Source organism: Montipora foliosa, chromosome 1 (assembly GCF_036669935.1).
Source record: "Montipora foliosa isolate CH-2021 chromosome 1, ASM3666993v2, whole genome shotgun sequence".
NCBI lineage: Eukaryota > Metazoa > Cnidaria > Anthozoa > Scleractinia > Acroporidae > Montipora > Montipora foliosa.
Genome location: NC_090869.1, coordinates 64,515,538 through 64,533,356, shown reverse-complemented (window position 1 = coordinate 64,533,356; position 17,819 = coordinate 64,515,538). Strand labels below are relative to the sequence as shown.

Sequence of the window (17,819 nt, the reverse complement as noted above, 5' to 3'; positions counted from 1 at the left end):
CGTGCATGTCGTAAGCTTTAGCCTCCTGTGCATCGCATTTATGGCTAGAGTTCATAGTTTTGGGAAATCTGTATCCAATGGTCCTCAAGCAATCCCATGAACTATACAGGTATCTGTCCTTGTCCCATCCGTAGCCATGCAGTCTAGTTGTAATAGGATAGTGCAGAAATGTTCAACCAGTGAATCTTTGATTCTATCCAAAGAACTTGGGCAAAGTAAAAAGTCTGTTTACGAGCCAAGTGGCCCATCAGAGCCGGAGCTTATCCTGGTTCTGTGGCATGAAGCGACTAGGAGTATTTTTACTCCCCCTACATGGGATGCCAGTCCATCGCAGGGTTAACCCCCAGCATTTCGCCGGTACCCATTTATACACCTGGGTGGAGAGAGGCACCGTGGGAGTAAAGGGTCTTGCGCAAGAACACAACAACACAATGTCCCCGGTCAGGACCCGAACCCGGACCACTCGATTCGGAGTCGAGCACTCTAACTACGAGGCCACTGTGCCTCCCACTAAAGAACTTGGGAAAGGGAAACAAATTTTGTTTTAGGGGCCAAAATGACCCAGGACTTGTATGACAGCCACATCTTCTTGTTGACTGTAAGGATTACCGTATTTGCATGTGTATAATATGCCTTTTTTTTTGTGCTAAAACAGCTCTGAAATTTTAGATGCGCATGATAAACAGAATCCATTGTTTTTGACTTGTGTCCCTCATTAGTATATAAACAAAGACACATTGATTTTTGATGGAAAAGTAAAAGGCTGAATCAAGAGATAAAAAATTTAGATCCACTAAATAATAATAATAATAATAATAATAATAATAATAATATTTCATTTATATAGCGCTCACATCCATTACCTGTCCAAGGCGCTTTACAAAATTATCTCTAAAACTACAATTATAAAATTTAGGAATAAAAATTAAAAACTAAAAATTAAAAATATAATGAGTTACTCTCAATAAATCTAATAAAAAGGAAGGTCTTAAGTTTTTTCTTAAATAAAACTGTACTGGAATAGTGTTCCAAATCTTCGGAGCACAAACAGAAAAGGCTCTATCACCATATGTTTTGGTTTTACAAGTTGGTTGGTTAAATATGTAGCCTTCGTATTTAAATGAACAACTGATCAACATAGCCTTCATTTTTGAGCAATTAATTAAAACATCAAAATGGCCACAAAACTCACTGGAGTTATACTGTGTCTGGTAAATTACGCATCATTAATTTCACTGAAGGTCATCCAATTTCACAGTTATATTATAAAACTTGGCAAAGAACACATCTACGCTCTACATGTGATGGGAAATATGGACGAAATGCCACTGAACTTCGACATGCTTCCAAACTGAATGGTCAACAACACCACAGAGAAGATTGTCAAGATCGCGCAACTGTTTTGTTGGTGTGTGCTGGTGATGGATTGAAATTAAGACGAATGGTGATTTTCAAGAGTGCCAAAAGTTGAAACAAGCATCAAGTTATCAGTGCCACCCAAAGGAAAGGCTGGATGGATGCCGAGGGAATGAAGATTTTGGTGTGTGCGATGTGGTGGACTGGGGAGACGAAGAAGCCTGCTTATTTATGAAGCTCATGTAACTGAAAGCATGAAAGTAGCATTCGCAGAGAAAACACCAATTTACGTGTAGCAGTAATTCTTGGCGGATTGACCGCAGTACTGCAGCCCCTTAGTGTTTCTTTAAATTATAAACCATTAAAGAGAACGAGAGAACTGTTCGATTGTGACTGCATGTACGAGTTAGAGTTTATATAAAGGTTTCAGCATTGAAACACCTTACATAGGCTTATTTACTTTACTGTTGTAAGTTGCAGAACAAATGTTCTTATCCAGAGCAATTTCTCTGTTTTTTGCTTGAACTTTTTTTTTAAAACGCAGTCCAAAATTGGTGTGCGTGTTATACATGGGTAAGTACGGTATTTCATTTGACATATCAAGACCTTCCTGATGTCTGCTGCAAACGGCTGGCAACATGGAAGTGAACCTGGCAATACACCTACAGTGTACCCCAAAGGAAGGAGTACTTTTTGCTGCCAAGGTTGGGTTAGTTGGAAGTCTGAAAATGAACCACTTTGGTTTTTTTTTTCTTTGAAGGTTGTAACATTCGTGGGGGCCCAAAGAATGGAATCCATTTCACTTACAGCAGTGAAGGGCGTCCCAGTGGTGAATGCTTTGTGGAGCTTGTTTCCTTAGAAGACATGGAAAAGTAAGTAATCTGAGGAAATACCGGGTCATTTTGTGCATGAGTAGAGGAGAGATACCTGGGAAATTCATAGGTCTTATTGTGACCAGTTACATGCTTCTGTGGTCTGGAACTGAGTCTGTTAAATAGATGAGATAAACTCCTGAGAATGCTTGACACCCCTCCTTGCATTCAGGGTTCTTGTCAATTTTTTGAACAAAAGGTAACAAATAGCAGGTAACAGTTACAATAGCAGGTAACAGTTACCTGCCCCTACGCTCCTGAGTTGTCAGTATTTTATGAACATTGTTTTCAATTTTATAGAATAAAGTGGTCATGAAAGAATAATTATATTGAATCATTATTTATGACACAAAATTATTCTGTCTAATTTGCTATAACATGTATTCAGTGAGAATCATGTTTTCGGTGAGACTTCTGTATTCAGAGACTCTTTTGTCCTGTCGACTTTCCATGTGTGGACACCATTTTGTCAAAACGTCTCAAGGAATGATGGGACCTTGGACTGGCTGGGAAATGATTGGATAGCAAACACAATGGACTTCAATCTGCTGGTTCATTCTGAAGCCGAGTATTGCTAATTTCTGCAGCAGATTATGTACTGTGAAGGTGATAACATCCCAACATGGAAAAAAAAATATTACCGTATTTACCTGTGTATAAGTCGACCTTTTATGGCCTCAAAAGAAGCTCCAAAAATCGCCCTTGACTTATACTCGGGTCAAAGATTTTGAGCCAAGTTCCAGCTAAGTAATTTATTCAAAATTAACATAATAATGTTGTCTTGGGCATAACGAACCCAGTGGACAAAAGCCGACAAAAGACTTCAAAATGAATGTAAGCAATTCCAGTTGAAATGGAAAAGGATTTGTCCAACTCTAAATGTTGAAGATGCTCACAAGAACAAATATGAAATAGACACTGGAAATTTCCGTTTTCCAAAGGCGGAATTAAGCTCTAAAAGGCACTTCTGTTTCTTCAAATAAAACATGATCGTTCAATGGCTTAGTAACCTGGCGCAATACCTCGTGTTTGCGTGCAAGCATCGTCACTCGTGTTGCCTGAAAATGCTGGTTGATAATGATTGTTTTTCATTCTTTATACAAACCTGGCTGATTTAAATGCTTTTACGAACTTCGTATTGTTTGGTTTATGAGTTTTGTTTTGTTTTGTTTGTAATGTGAGAAATTATAAGTCAAGGACCGATTAAACCTTGCACGTTTTTGCATCGTTCGCAAGTTATTTTCAAAGATTGATTCCTGCTTCTGTGATGTTGTGCTTATCCTCTAAAGCCCTTTATCCTTGAACAACGAAACAGGTTAGTTTGAGGTTCACTTGTTCAATTTTCTGAGAACTTTTTCGAAACTCAAGGACAAAGTGCCTGCATATACATGTACAACAACTGCTGAACCACAAAACTATTAAGCGCTTGAGGCCATGATTTTTTTGTGTATCCACATTTCCGGAAATCAAAGAATACAAGATTAGTGTCCCATGAACATTTTACAAAGAAATTAAGAAATTGCTTTTTTTGCGATCTAAAATGGGGGGTCGACTTATACACGGGGAAATATGGTATACTTTAAACAGTGGGAAGTTTTTCAAAATGTACTGAGTTTGTGGATTTTAAATAGGATAATTTCAGAAATTTGTTAGGAAGAAAGCTGGTACATGTAACATTTGATTGAAAAGCCGGTAAAAATAACCTGTTACTGGCTCTTGACAAGAACCTTGTGCATTACCCACCATGAGAAACATGCAGTTAGCCATGAACTGTTGACTTCCCAGCAGAAGCTTGTCTTGTCTTTGATAGTATATTGTACCAAATGGGTCTCTTACAGAGTTTATTTAAAGACCAAAAAGTGCATAAGCATTTTATTCCAGGCCCGTCTATTTTAGATGACAAATGACATTTGGATAATGTCTGTAATATTATCTTTAGAGCCCTTTCTAAAAGCAACAACTTTATTGGCAAGAGATACGTGGAGGTGTTTGAGTCCAAATCCGGGGAGATGGAATGGACTTGTAAGAGAATGGGTCAACCCCAAGACAGAGGCAATGAAACAGTGGTTCGGCTCAGAGGATTACCCTTTCAAGTATCCAAGGAAGAAATTGCCCAGTTCTTTACAGGTGAAAACAATTTCTTAACCATTATTAAATAGATTGATATTGGTACAAGTCCCACTTTTGAAAACCAAATTATTTTATCATCAACATAATGTTATTGCACTTGTGCCGAAAAAAGAGCTTGTCAGAGAGAGATTGACATCAGATATGCATGACTTTCTCCAGTATGGCTCTGTACCTTTGTCAGTGTTAAAAGTAGTGGAGGTTACTGGTCTGTTTTAATCCTTGCTTGGACTGTTGTTGTTTTGAGGATTTCAACCTTGTTGTTCAGACTGCACATTGTTCCCTCAGTGGAATCCCTTGGTATGAAGCAAGTGTTGCAATACCTTGTTAAAGAGTCTTTTCACACAAGACTTGCCCTTCCAATAGAGTGGTAAAGTGATGATGTCAGAAAAACTAAATTTTTGAAATTTTGGGATTTACTAAGATATTCTGAAAGTACATGATGAAGAATGGCCGCTTGCCAAAAATCAGCATATTGTTGCAATATGGGGGTAAGATATTAGCCCTTCCATGCTTCAGTAACTCCATACAAATCCTTGTAATTTTGTCTTTGTTCGAAACGGTTGGAACCAAGACAAAATTACAAGGATTTGTATGGAGTCACTGTAGCATGAAAGGGCCAATATCTCATCCCCAAACTGCAATAAAATGCTGATTTTTTGCAAATGGTCATTCTTAATCATGTACTTTCTTAAGATCTTAATGAATCCCATAATTTCATAATTTTAAATATTTGTGACATCACACTTAACCACTTTTTTTTTTTTGAAAGTGGAATTGAAGGGCCAGAGGTGTGGATGTCCAGAATCAAACAATCCAATACCAGCTTGGATACTGCTGTGGGAAGAATCCATAGTTTAAATGACAGGGATCAAAATCTTTCAATCAACAACATCCTAAGCAAGGATACAAATGCACCAATCACAATGCTATTCATACTAATGCATAACCAGATGTCAACATTGCCTGATAAAGACCATCATTTTAACAGCCAAAAGATACTGACTGGGGGTCCTCTTTTGACACAAACAATTTCCCTTACTATCACCATGATCCACAGAGAATAACAACTTTCTTGGTAGTAAGATTTTTTTATATACGAAGTATTTTGGATGTTATACTTCTTGCCAAACTAAACACTGTTGTGGACCAAAATTATCCCTTTGAGGAGATTGTCAAAGTGTTCCTTGTCTGGGGGTCCTCTTTTGACACAAACAATTCCCTTACTATCACTATGATCCACAGAGAATAACACCTTTCTTGGTAGTAAGATTTTTTATCTACAAAGTATTTTGGATGTTATACATGTACTTCTTGTCAAACTAAACACTGTTGTGGACCAAAATTATCCCTTTGAGGAGATTGTCAAAGTGTTCCTTGTCTATGAATTAAGGGATGTCAGCAGCAATGTAGGGGACAGCTCTCACAATCTGTCTTTGATATTAGTTGACCTTTAATTTAAGTGCTCCTAGTGTATCTCATTGTGACTTTAAAAGGAAAACACAATCAAAGTTGATTTGGAAACAAACAGTGTCAAGACTTTCCTAACGTTTGTTTGATGAGGGCAGAAAAGATACTTCTTTTTTCTTAATCTTATATCATTGCAACAAATACTTATACCACAGTATTATTCCGAGTAAATGTTTGACTGCAACTGCACCTCTTATCTGCCAGTATGTCAAAAACCAATTTTATATCACCCTTGTATGAACAAAGCCCTATGAACTAGTACAGTGTTTCAGATAAGAGACAATCCTAGGGTCACCTGACTCAAGCATGTCAGTGCTCTAAGGTTGTCAAGTTGGCAGTTGAGAAAATTTAATGTCTTTTAAATATACCAGATTATCAGCAGATAATGCTGTATGCTGCTTGTATAATAATTTTCTGGCAGCAACCTACTGCTTTGACAACCTTGGAGAATGCACAAAGACCATTGAACCTTACTGATATCAGGCCCAGTTTTAATGCTTTTAGATTCTGTGTGTGCACCCTGTCTCAAAAACATATCTGAAATGCTGTAGTTGTTGGGTGTGTTCACTATAACAGTTATTGGTTTACATTCTTTGCTCTCTACTGGAATTCAAAGGGCTGGAGATAGTTCCTAATGGGATAACAATCACTCTGGATGAGGACGGGAGGACCACGGGGGATGCTTTTGTGGAATTTGCTTCTCCTGAATTAGCTACACAAGCTATGAAAAAAAACAAAGAATCCATAGGGCACAGGTGGGGATAGTAATGGTGCGGGTCTGATGGGACCATGGGCACAATTTTTTAAACTGATTACTTTGTAACAGTGGTTTCAATGGTTGGTTTCTTTAAGCCTTACATGTGTGATCGCCTTTATTACCTAATTAACTTCGCAGTGCAAAATTTAGGTTGTGGCTTTTTTAATAAAAAAAATATTGTTGACTGGGATCTGGTGTAAGAAATTGAAAGGTAGCAAAGTCACCAAAAAGGTGTGCTGAATTGAAAAGCCTCCCATTAAAACATAGGGCTTTACTGAAGACTCAAAATTAAAATAGCAAATTGTCCATGTGGATGAACAAAATGAACTAACTATTCAGGGAAACTGTAGTGCTGCATTAGCTGGACTGGGTAGTGACTGATGTAAAAAGATTAATGGTGACATGTCAACTGTTTCAAAGTTCATAAGTTGACGTTTTTAAAGTTAAGCGTTACTGTGTTATAACATGAATTTGTAGGCAGTGCAAAAAGCTAAGATGAATCACTTTTTCAATCGCTTATAAGCCATATCAGCTCATTAACCTGACTCTAAGATCAGCGAGGTCTTGTGGACCAACACAATAAGGTTTTGTGAAAAAAAAATCATTGAAACATGCAAAGTATTGTACTCTAAAATTGCACAGTGAAGTTGCTTGTAGGTGAGTATTGTCTTTAAATGTGCAAACACAGTAAATTATTATTATTACTTGTCTGTTGTTGTGGAGTACGGTATGTATTGTCTTTATGTGAAAGTATTTTTGTGACTAATGTACACATACATATACATGTATCTTGCTTATTTTACTTAATTTTTAGTGTAAAAAATGTCTAGCCTTCAAGTTGCAAAGTTGGCTGGCAATATGAAAGTTTCATTTCTATTTTATCTTATATTTTTGTTAACAAAAAAGGATTCCTTGGTTCAGTTGTCGAAAAATTAACGTTTTTCTCTGGTGACTTCGATCTGTTTTCTTGGGTGTAGGAAGTGTAGTAGGTCATTTGCCTTATTTATTATTATGGTATTACAACATTTTATCTTTTGTGTCATTGTTTAAGTCAAGGACTAACATTACAGTGCGACGCACCTTACCGTGGCCACCTAACAAAGTTTTTTACAAATTGTCTGCCAACAGGATGTGTGAATTTGATTGACTGTCACGCCTCCTTGGCAAAGTTCGCTCAGTTGTAAGTTGAACACCGTTGCATGGGTTGTTGAGTTGACATATTTACACATAATTGTCAAATGTCAAAGTTTGTTGGGTGGCCACGGTAAGGCGCGTTGCACTGTAAGACTATTTCTTGGACTTGCACATCATTATATCATTAAAACAAGGCAGGGTCAATAGAGCATGTATGTATTGTACTTTTAGCCTTTTTCAGAAACATACTTAAGATTAGTGGTATATTGTATAGTTGTGAATATTAAGTAGTTACATTTACATTGTATTATTATTATTCTTTCATTTGTGGTACTGCCATGTGTTTTGAAAATAAAATGAGGGCCATTTTAAGCCTAGTTTGTCAAAAAAGTGTTTGCATCAACATTTGGTTGCTTGTTTTCCCTTAGGTACATTGAAATATTCAAGAGCTCTAAGGCAGACATAAAATATGTGTCCAAACCCAAATTAAAGCCTTTGATGTCAACTCGACCTGGTCCTTATGACAGATCTCCTGGAGGCTTTGGTGGTGGACGTGGGCGATTTGGTGGTGTTGTAGCAGGAGATGGGAGAAGGTGCTAATAATAATAATAATAATAATAATAATAAACAATTATTGGGCAAGGTTGAGCAAAATATTGTGTTTTGTCCGTGACAAGCAGATCCATTGATTCGATCGCCCACATTTTTTGGCGTTGCTCATCAAGTGAAAGTTGCTGCTGTGTTCGTCATGAGATTTGATTGTTCTGTGGGAGATTCTAAACCCATTGACACCTGGATTGCCCCAATTGATGAGTAAAATCGTCTGGTGTTAGACCAAGAAAAGTAAAGTAATATATTTATTATTTATATATTCGATAAATATTGCAAGTGTAGCCCCCTTTAATTCACCAAGAGACACTGTGATGCAGTGTTGTCATTATTAAATGCCATCCTTGCCATCGACCGTGCCATGGTTCCAACCTAAAATGGCTGAAGTCAGATGTAATGGGTGCAAGGTTTTTACTCTCTTAGTATCAACCCCAACTTAAAAATTTCAGACAGAAATAGGTCTTGAAATATTGTGGCTTAATTCCTTTGTTCTCACTAGATTCAGAGGGCGAGGAGGTCCTGTTTTTGGAGGTGGCTATGGTAGTGACTACAATGGTTATGGAAGTGGACGTGGAGGATCAGGCAGGGGTGGGCGCGGTGGAAGAGGGATGGGTGGCAGAGGTGGATTCCGCAATCAGGGCAGAGGTGGTGGTGGAGGTGGTGGTGGTAACTTTGGGTCGATGTCCTCCACTGGTCATACAGTACACATGCGAGGTTTGCCTTTTGCTGCAAAAGAAAGTGATGTAAAGCAGTTCTTCATGCCCCTTAATCCCGTAAATGTTTGGATGGAGTATTCAGGTGGCTCATTTAGTGGCCAAGTTGATGTTGACTTTGCAACCCACGAGGATGCCCAAGCTGCCATGTTGAAGAACAAGCAATCAATGGGTAGGGTCTTTTTGTAATTTCTCTAGATGTTGTAATAACATTGACTACTTTTCTGATTATAAACAGGAAAAAAGCTACATCTGAATGTTTAGGTGACTTGCTCAAATTTTGGGGATAAAAATGTCTGATGTTAATTTACATGTACATGCACGTTATTTTTGTAGAGCTGTGAATGAATATTTTTATACTTTGCTGATTGTTTTATCTCAGATTGCTTATTACTATTCTACAATAAATAATTGGGGTCACCAAGTTCATTTATAAGCAAGTAAAGGCGAAATATAGGGTGTTTTTGGAGAGCTTTCATGTTGCCATGGTAACCTATTACATCCCATTAGTGGGCACATTTATTTAACCCATTGACTCCCAGGGGTTCCCCATTGACGAGTAAAATCATCTGGGGTTAGAGTAAAATACTAAGTCTGACCGGTTTGGACGTCAAAGGGTTAATGGGGACAATGGGGCCCATTGACGAGTAAAATCGTCTGGCATTAGACAGAGTAAAAGTCTGGCCAGTTGCGGCCGGTTTGGACGTCAAAGGGTTAAATCATCATAATTACTGGTGTTTCATACAGGAGTCAGGGTGGATTAGTAGTTATCTATCGAGCCTCCCACCACTGCTAGCCCAGGGTTCAACTGGCCCGGCTTGCATGTGGGTTGAGTTTCAGTTGATTTCAACCTGACTCAAGGGTTTTTTGCCGGGTACTCCGGGTTTCCTCCCTCATCAAAATCGACTCACAGCTACCGGTAATTAACATCTAGCTGTGGTGATGTGCTCCAACATCAACATGGACTGTATAGCCACAGCCAGAGGCACTTTCAGCCTGATATTGTGAGCTATGCCCTTCACAATTCAGTCCTCAATACTGCAAGTAAGGGGTGATTAGCACTGCCAATTATTATTATTATTAGTAGTAGTAGTAGTAGTGCCATAACATTGCTGTGTTTCACGATACAGTATAGTAGTTAAAACCTTTTTAACAAGGTCTCTTAAAAGTGGTGAAACTGGTTCCAGCCACCTTAGCTTAACGTGCTTCTTGTGCCGTTTTACAGAAAATGTTGACGTATTTCTCACTTAAGAGTGTGTTTTCCTTGTAGGCCATCGTTACATTGAGTTGTTTTTGCGGTCCCAGCCTGGTATGGAAGATGTCTCTGGAAGAGGTTGGGGTGGCTCAAGTGGCGGAGGACAAAATTTTGGTGGTGGAAACAGTGGTGGTAAGAACTTTTCCTGCTAATTTTCTCAAGCCAACTTATTTCAAGGTTGCTTGGATGTGAAAAAAAAACCCAACTTAATTTTCACTTAAAGGGGCTATGTCACGCAAAATGATGTAATTTCATGACATCCAAAATAATGAAAATACCCAAAAAGTAGAAAGACAATACCACAATAACCACTTAAAACTGTTGAACAACAAAAGCAAAAGGAAAGAGAGGCATGGATCACAATTGGACAAGATTGGAACGGATTGCATTTGGGTAATCTTGAAAAAAAGGTCGGCCTGACCTTTTGTAAAGTTTATGGCATATCGCCTGGATGAAAGTCGTTTTTGTTCAAAATCATCTTGTTTGTGGTATAACGATAATTTTATCAGTAAATTAAAGTAATTTCACATCACCATTTTCAAGTTTAAAGTCGTGATTAACTTAAGATTTCCCCTAGACAACGTAAAATAACGTGACATAGCCCCTTTAAAACCTTCATTTACACAGTTAATTTACAAATCAAGCATTTGTCAAGCACTTGTGAAAATTAAGCCATTCATCCCTGAAGCAGCCTCCATTGATAGTAAAATCTAGAAGTCCCGCTCTCGGGATTTAACAGGGTAAAAACAAAGGAGGGAGTATTGGAAATGCAGCCACTTGTGACACCTTTTACCAAGGGCCGTGTGGCGTGAAATACCGGTACACCATGAAACTGTGAGACACTCAAGACTACTGTATATCCTAATAAACCATGTACGTATTCTCAGTATTGGACTGGAACTAACTGCAATGGATTTCGTTTCAAATTTAAATTTTTACAAATATTTTCCCCCGCATTAGCCTCCATTGCAAGCTAGTTCCAGTCGAATACTGAGAATGCGAATATGGAATGAGATACCTTGTCATTTATTAGAGATCTCCCTAAAGAGAAATTTACCAGTACTTCACGGATTGCTTTCTGATAATTATCTTGAAAAGAGAAAACGACTATATTGAGATGCCATTGATAATTTAAAAAGTTGGTTTAACAGCTATTTTGCAGGCCAGTCTATTGTAAGATCTTTTTATTATAAAAATAAATAAAGTTGAAGACAATTGTGTTAAAGCGTTTGTTGGAATGTCAAGATTCACAATTTGTAATTTATTCTGTGAAAATGACTTCCTTAGCTATCCTCGCACCAAAGTCTCGAACATTGTACTTGTTGCAACGCCATTGATTGTCATTCTAGATTAAACTGTAAACAAGATATTATGATGCCTTTATTTATTCTCCTGGATCGTGGTTAAATGGTTAGTGTGCTCTTATTGCAGGTGGCAATTTTAGCAGCAATAACTTTGGTGGTGGGAACTTCGGAGGAAACTTTAGCGATGGAAATAACTATAGCAACTTTGGCGGTGGAGGTAGCAGCTTTGGCGGTAATCAAAACAACATGAGCGGGTTTCGAGGCCAAGGAAATCAGAGCAGTGGCTTCAACAACCAACAGCAGCAGCAACAACAACAACAACAACAGCAACAGCAACAGCAGAGTAACTTTGGCAGTCAGATGGCCGGAGGAGGTGGTGGCAGCTTTGGAAATCAAGGCAGTGCCTTCAGCAGCAATGCAGGCGCATTCAATGCAGGTCCAAGCACTGCAAGCTACAGCTCACAGACTTCTTATGGGCAAACCACAGGCTTCGGGGGTACAGGGTTCGGAGGTCAGATGTCTTCAGGGATGAACACAGGAATGAATACTGGAATGACTACTGGGATGGCCACCGGGATGAATACAGGGAGTTATGCGGCACAAGCCACTGCCTACAGCACTCCTGCCCCAACAGAGCACCCCATTTAACCAGCAGCAGCAACAACAACAACAGCAGCAGGTGCGTATGCTGACACTTCAGCCTACGGGGCAACTGCTAGTACGTCGTACTTCGGTAACATGCAGACGCAGATCAAGCAAGACCCTCAGACCACAGGAACTGCTGGCATGGTGTCCTATCCTGGGTATCAGTGATTGAATCTTCGGTCGCCGAAGTCTACTTGTTTAGTCTTTACAGTTTTATTTTCCAAGGCGTAATCATCTGACACTCCTGGTGATCAGCGTTATTCAGTGTAACATTAATGTGGATTGATCTTAAGACTGATGGACTTGGTGAAGCTAACATTGTAGATTGTACAACAGATTTGTGTTGAGTTTGCTTCAAACAACTTGACTAAAAAGCCCATTCATATTTGCTGGGTAGTGGTTTCAACACTGGATTGTATACATTAGTGGTAGGCTAAGTAAAGTAGTGAAGGCATTCTTGTAGTTCCGTAATTTAATCTAGGATTCCTCCATTGCTTTGTATAATTTTTTAACTGGCGTTTTAATGGCGTAGCATTTTTTGTGAGAGATGCTGCAACGCGTGAACGGAAACGGATCATCATCAGTTAATCGTGCGTTTTATGCCGGCTTCTTGTAAGAGACGGGTGATGATGCTTAGCGCATTGCCATTTTGAAGCATTTTCTTTTTAAGGAAATCATTTTGATTTTAGAATAAACTTTCTGCCGGCGTGTATGTCATAGTGAATAGTTGTTTTTCCCGTTTGGTTCTGTCAGATCTTACAACTGTGGCATTTAGATTGTTGACGCGCGCTTGAAAATTTGATCTTGTTACCAAAGTTGTCATTCCTTTTTGCCCATACTGCAAAAATGGTTGTCAAACAGGCGGTTTGGTAGTGGCCGCGCAAGAAACGACGAATGGGCTAGGGGTAAGGTAGCTTTTCTCTCTAACTCCCTTGCCTTTTCTTTTTACCTCTGTCCAGTTTTCGCCCGGCCACAGTAACAGTGTGGAAAACTGACCCATTCTCGTATTTGAATTTAGTGGGGCAATTTACGATCATCATTAATTCCTAGTTTGCCCAGAACTTTCTATTATCGTCAATTTAAAACACTGGCAGTTCATTAGGAGTTCTGGAAAATTAACATATTTAAACGCCGAACTTGTTACTTTCTGTACAAGGCACTCGAACCTGTGACCTCTCGTTTACCAGCCCTTAACCTTTCAAGATGATCACCATGCTTCTAACTGAGAATACCATAACCTAATATCTTAATGCGTTCTTTGAAAATCTATATAATCACTTTCTAAGAGACAATTGACGGTAAATTGGAAAAGTCGATAACCAATCTTCAAGTAGTAGAACATTTTGGAACCAGGGGTTGCGCTTAAGGTAAAGGGTAGTTCCGTCGTCAGTAGGCAAGCGGCAAAAAGCCGTGCCTACCTTAGCTTTTAGAATCTCTGTACGGTGGTCAATTTACATTATCAACTCCGTTGATGAACCAAATTTTTGTATACTACTTTCCCACCGACGCAGCACCACAGTTTCTTTAGAAACTACTCCTTCATTCTACCTTCGTAGAGGCGACTAAGGATATGGTTGTTTTCCTCTTTGCTCGTTTGCCATAACTCCCGGGGACCAGTGCTCTAAATTAACTGTAATCGCAAATTCAGAGGAAATCTAGGCTCGATTTCCGCCGCTCCCTCGAGTTCGGGTATCCTCCCCGAGAAGAGACGGCTGGACGCGTGAACGATACAGGAGTACCCAACGACCATTTTTGACAAAATTGTTCATATAATGTTGTAACCACTATTAGAATGTTTCTACGTCAATCTTCGTTAATATTTAACTTTCCTGGGAAAAAAATACCCGCTCTTCACTGCCAGCGAGCAAGAGTTTCAGGAAATAAAACTCCCAGCCAGCCATCGTGTGAGACAGCTTTTAACCAGCCAGCATATTTTAAAATGCGAAACGACACATATTGCCAGCCAGCGCATAAGGGACTTTGGAGTTTGCCAGCAAGCGTTGGCGTACGTTATGAGCCAGCAAGCAAGGTTTCAATACATAATTGTCGAAGGTACTATAAACATCAATAGTGATATATAATTCAATAATAAATGAAAATTAATAATAATAAATATTAATAATATTAATAATAATAACAGCAATAATAGTAATAATAATGATAATAATAATAATAATAATAAGCTGTACTCACAGTTTCTTGAAATAGAGGTCCTCGCTAAAATGTGAACTTCGGAAGTAGTTGCAGGGCGATCAAGATGACCGTAAACAAATAACAACGCAATGAACACAGAGTTAAATGTTGGTATAGTTCTTTTTCCCCTTGGTAGTGCACTATAACAATTCGGCATTTAAGTGAAATGCGACCTGCAAAGTCAATGCATTAATCTTGCTGTTTCAATCAACTGGAAACCATTCCCTCAAAAGTTTCACACCAGAACTGGTGCAAAGTTTCACAGCAAAAGCCGTGGTCGTATGTGGTAAGACGATCACCGCAAAAGTTTCACACCAGAACTGGTGCAAAGTTTCACAGCAAAAGCCGTGGTCGTATGTGGTAAGACAATCACCGCAAAAGTTTCACACCAGAACTGGTGCAAAGTTTCACAGCAAAAGCCGTGGTCGTATGTGGTCAGACGATCACCGCAAAAGTTTCACACCAGAACTGGTGCAAAGTTTCACAGCAAAAGCCATGGTCGTATGTGGTCAGACAATCACCGCAAAAGTTTCACACCAGAACTGGTGCAAAGTTTCACAGCAAAAGCCATGGTCATAGTTGGTCAGACAATCACCGCAAAAGTTTCACACCAGAACTGGTGCAAAGTTTCACAGCAAAAGCCATGGTCATAGTTGGTCAGACAATCACCGCAAAAGTTTCACACCAGAACTGGTGCAAAGTTTCACAGCAAAAGCCATGGTCGTAGTTGGTTAGACAATCACCGCAAAAGTTTCACACCAGAACTGGTGCAAAGTTTCACAGCAAAAGCCGTGGTCGTATGTGGTCAGACAATCACCGCAAAAGTTTCACACCAGAACTGGTGCAAAGTTTCACAGCAAAAGCCATGGTCATAGTTGGTCAGACAATCACCGCAAAAGTTTCACACCAGAACTGGTGCAAAGTTTCACAGCAAAAGCCATGGTCATAGTTGGTCAGACAATCATCGCAAAAGTTTCACACCAGAACTGGTGCAAAGTTTCACAGCAAAAGCCGTGGTCGTATGTGGTCAGACGATCACCGCAAAAGTTTCACACCAGAACTGGTGCAAAGTTTCACAGCAAAAGCCATGGTCATAGTTGGTCAGACAATCACCGCAAAAGTTTCACACCAGAACTGGTGCAAAGTTTCACAGCAAAAGCCATGGTCGTATGTGGTCAGACAATCACCGCAAAAGTTTCACACCAGAACTGGTGCAAAGTTTCACAGCAAAAGCCATGGTCGTAGTTGGTTAGACAATCACCGCAAAAGTTTCACACCAGAACTGGTGCAAAGTTTCACAGCAAAAGCCGTGGTCGTATGTGGTCAGACAATCACCGCAAAAGTTTCACACCAGAACTGGTGCAAAGTTTCACAGCAAAAGCCATGGTCATAGTTGGTCAGACAATCACCGCAAAAGTTTCACACCAGAACTGGTGCAAAGTTTCACAGCAAAAGCCATGGTCATAGTTGGTCAGACAATCATCGCAAAAGTTTCACACCAGAACTGGTGCAAAGTTTCACAGCAAAAGCCGTGGTCGTATGTGGTCAGACGATCACCGCAAAAGTTTCACACCAGAACTGGTGCAAAGTTTCACAGCAAAAGCCATGGTCATAGTTGGTCAGACAATCACCGCAAAAGTTTCACACCAGAACTGGTGCAAAGTTTCACAGCAAAAGCCATGGTCGTATGTGGTCAGACAATCACCGCAAAAGTTTCACACCAGAACTGGTGCAAAGTTTCACAGCAAAAGCAATGGTCGTATGTGGTCAGACAATCACCGCAAAAGTTTCACACCAGAACTGGTGCAAAGTTTCACAGCAAAAGCCGTGGTCGTATGTGGTCAGACAATCACCGCAAAAGTTTCACACCAGAACTGGTGCAAAGTTTCACAGCAAAAGCCATGGTCATAGTTGGTCAGACAATCACCGCAAAAGTTTCACACCAGAACTGGTGCAAAGTTTCACAGCAAAAGCCATGGTCGTAGTTGGTTAGACAATCATCGCAAAAGTTTCACACCAGAACTGGTGCAAAGTTTCACAGCAAAAGCCGTGGTCGTATGTGGTCAGACGATCACCGCAAAAGTTTCACACCAGAACTGGTGCAAAGTTTCACAGCAAAAGCCGTGGTCATAGTTGGTCAGACAATCACCGCAAAAGTTTCACACCAGAACTGGTGCAAAGTTTCACAGCAAAAGCCATGGTCGTAGTTGGTCAGACAATCACCGCAAAAGTTTCACACCAGAACTGGTGCAAAGTTTCACAGCAAAAGCAATGGTCGTATGTGGTCAGACAATCACCGCAAAAGTTTCACACCAGAACTGGTGCAAAGTTTCACAGCAAAAGCCGTGGTCATAGTTGGTCAGACAATCACCGCAAAAGTTTCACACCAGAACTGGTGCAAAGTTTCACAGCAAAAGCCATGGTCGTAGTTGGTTAGACAATCACCGCAAAAGTTTCACACCAGAACTGGTGCAAAGTTTCACAGCAAAAGCCGTGGTCGTATGTGGTCAGACAATCACCGCAAAAGTCTCACACCAGAACTGGTGCAAAGTTTCACAGCAAAAGCCATGGTCATAGTTGGTCAGACAATCACCGCAAAAGTTTCACACCAGAACTGGTGCAAAGTTTCACAGCAAAAGCCATGGTCGTATGTGGTCAGACAATCACCGCAAAAGTTTCACACCAGAACTGGTGCAAAGTTTCACAGCAAAAGCCATGGTCATAGTTGGTCAGACAATCACCGCAAAAGTTTCACACCAGAACTGGTGCAAAGTTTCACAGCAAAAGCCGTGGTCGTATGTGGTCAGACGATCACCGCAAAAGTTTCACACCAGAACTGGTGCAAAGTTTCGCAGCAAAAGCCATGGTCGTATGTGGTCAGACAATCACCGCAAAAGTTTCACACCAGAACTGGTGCAAAGTTTCACAGCAAAAGCCATGGTCATAGTTGGTCAGACAATCACCGCAAAAGTTTCACACCAGAACTGGTGCAAAGTTTCACAGCAAAAGCCATGGTCGTAGTTGGTCAGACAATCACCGCAAAAGTTTCACACCAGAACTGGTGCAAAGTTTCACAGCAAAAGCCATGGTCGTAGTTGGTCAGACAATCACCGCAAAAGTTTCACACCAGAACTGGTGCAAAGTTTCACAGCAAAAGCCATGGTCGTAGTTGGTTAGACAATCACCGCAAAAGTTTCACACCAGAACTGGTGCAAAGTTTCACAGCAAAAGCCATGGTCGTATGTGGTCAGACAATCACCGCAAAAGTTTCACACCAGAACTGGTGCAAAGTTTCACAGCAAAAGCCATGGTCATAGTTGGTCAGACAATCACCGCAAAAGTTTCACACCAGAACTGGTGCAAAGTTTAAGATCAGGGAAAAGT

General features: G+C 40.0%; 1 pseudogene; it reads left to right on the top strand.

The window, feature by feature from the left end:
* Nucleotides 1-12,562, top strand: part of LOC138004766 (heterogeneous nuclear ribonucleoprotein H3-like) — an 18,187-nt pseudogene extending 5,625 nt beyond the window's left edge.
* Nucleotides 12,563-17,819: the final 5,257 nt, after the last annotated feature.